Source organism: Tupaia chinensis, unplaced genomic scaffold (genome assembly GCF_000334495.1).
Source record: "Tupaia chinensis unplaced genomic scaffold, TupChi_1.0 Scaffold144255_1, whole genome shotgun sequence".
Taxonomy (NCBI): Eukaryota; Metazoa; Chordata; class Mammalia; order Scandentia; family Tupaiidae; genus Tupaia; species Tupaia belangeri.
Window position 1 is genome coordinate 7,905,542 of NW_006204113.1, and position 2,586 is coordinate 7,908,127.

At 38.7% G+C, this 2,586-nt stretch overlaps 1 non-coding gene across 1 annotated transcript; it reads right to left on the reverse strand.

The window, feature by feature from the left end:
• Positions 1–377: 377 nt before the first annotated feature.
• LOC114005676 (U6 spliceosomal RNA) lies at positions 378–484 on the reverse strand. The gene has a single exon (XR_003547515.1). It is a non-coding gene; the product is annotated as a U6 spliceosomal RNA (small nuclear RNA).
• Between the last annotated feature and the right edge of the window lie 2,102 nt (positions 485–2,586).

Sequence of the window (2,586 nt, forward strand, 5' to 3'; positions counted from 1 at the left end):
GGAGTAAAAATCATCTGGGATGCTTATTTTAAGAAGATTCTGAGGCTGTAACTCAGAGAAACATTCAAAGAGCAGTAGCAACTATTATTGAAAATAACTTTCCAAGTGATTCTTATGCAGATTGTCTACAGATCACACTTTCAGGAACAGTGGACTTCTGTTGTTTTTCCTGAAATATCTAGTTCAGGTGTTGCTGCCTAACCTAACCCCATTGTAAATATGTGAGATCTGCCATGTCAGGGATACAGTATGCTGCCCTTGTGGAATACACAACAAAGATTGAATATACTTACTCACTCTTGGCCAGGCATAACTAAAAAGGTGATTATGGGCTACTGAGGGGATAAGAAGCACTGCCTCTTTGTATTTTTTTTTTTTTAAATATGGAACGCTTCACGAATTTGCGTGTCATCCTTGCGCAGGGGCCATGCTAATCTTCTCTGTATCGTTCCAATTTTAGTATATGTGCTGCTGAAGCGAGCGCTGCCTCTTTGTATTTTAAGGGCTATTAACTCTAAAGAGGTAATTTAGAAAGCCCCATCAGCTGTTCTAGGAAAAAAATTGTTTTTATACTCTGCCTATAGAACTAGGGTTTTCTAGGAGATGAGAGCTGCTAATTACAGCTTCTCTAGGTCTTAAACCTAGAGGTAGACAAAATGATTCCCTACTGAAGATGTCTATGTGATTGTTCCTGGAAGGTGTTAAGTTAGATAGCAAAGGAAAATTAAGGCTGCAGATGTAAGGAAGTTTGCTAATTAACAGACTTGGAAATTAAGAGATTATCATGAATGACCCAAGTGAAGGCAACATGATCATTAGGACCCTTAAATGTGAAGCAAGGACTCTAAAGTATCAGAGTTTTGTAGTATGAGAAGGACTGGACGGGCCATTGTGGACTTTGAAAATACTGGGTTGTTGAAAAAGTCATGACACATTTTTGGATTAAAAAAAATCAAAACTCTTCTGATGACCCAATAGAAGGGTACCATGGGCCAAGGAATATAAACAACCCCTAGAAACTGAAAAAGACTAGATAATGGATTTCCCCCCAAAGTTTCCATGAGGATAGCAGCCTTGATAATACCTTGAATACAGTCCACGGAGACCCATTTTGGATTTTGACCTTCAAAACTGTAAGATAAATGAATTATTTTAAAACATCATGTTTGTGGTCATTTGTTACAGCTGTGCTAGTAAACTAATATATTCTCTCTAGATCCTTAGAACTTTCATAGATAAAATCCTTGCAGGTATCTTTATCTCTGGCTCTGCAGCCCTTTCTGGGTTCAGCTTCACAGCTGTGAAGCTCCCCAGCCAGAGCCCCACACTTTCAGACTCCAGTGTTGCTCAGGTAGGTAGAGTCTCTCTCTCTCCCTCTTCTTTTCTGTCCCTCCTAACTGTTTTTTCTCCTTTAAAAAGCAGCTTTCTGTCCTCTTGGACCTTTGTCTTGCTAATTTGTCTCTTCCCTCCCTCACATAGGACAGAATCCAGACATCTCCTTCTCTGCCTCTGCTGCCTCTTTTGTGTGGCATGCTCTGTGCGGTTTTTCATTTTTAACTCAATTTTATTTTCTTCAATGTGTTTTTGGCATTTTCTCTCTTTTCGTTCCAGTTCTTTCCTTTTATTTCCTTCCTATTTATGTTTCCTACTTTCTTTTTCTTTTTCCTTACTCTTTTATTTTAGTGCTCACCGCTTGTCCTCTGGCTAGAGAAGTCCAGGTGCATAGTAGCTAAACATCTGAATATTGTGAGATTTAGAGAATTCCTTGCCTCTCAATGTACTAGCTATAAAAGAGTGAAACTCCCCTTCATAAATCCAATTTCAAAAGTACTCAGGTGCATAGTAGCTAAACATCTGAATATTGTGAGATTTAGAGAATTCTTTGCCTCTCACTGTACTAGCTGTAAAAGAGTGAAACCTCCCTTCATAAATCCAATTTCAAAACTACTCTTGGGACCAGCAGTTGACGTAATGGCTATGTCGCTGGACTCCCATGTAGTCGACCGCAGTTCGAGTCCCAGATCCGGTGGCTTAAACTCACACCAGGTGCATGTGCGTGCATGCCCAAGATCCCAAGAGGAGAATAGAGGAGAAGGGGTTGCTTTCTGTTTCTCTGTCTCTCTCTGTCTGTCTGGTGAGCACACACGCCCTATAGCAAAAACTTCTCCAAAAAAAAACAAAAACAAAAACAAAAAACAAAAACTACTCTTGTGATTACCACACTGGAGGACACAGTAGAAGGGAGAAAATAGCACTGAATTATTTCACAAAAAAGAGAAACACATGAACTCAGATTTACAGAATCCTCCAACAAATTATCCAAAAGTGAATACATTACCAAATGACAAAAAACTTGGAGAAGAGCCTCAGGAATGAGAGAATAAAGTAATATATCTCCAGAAAGGGAACATTTTCACTTGTCTCCAAGTAGGGAAAAATTAGAGGATATTATTGAAATGCCAGAAAAAGAATTTAGAATATTTATGTTAAGAAAACTCTATGAGATGCAAGAGAAAAGAGGCAATGAGCTCCAATAGATGAGAAAGTACTTCCACGATAAAAAAAAATAAATGGAAACCAAAAAAA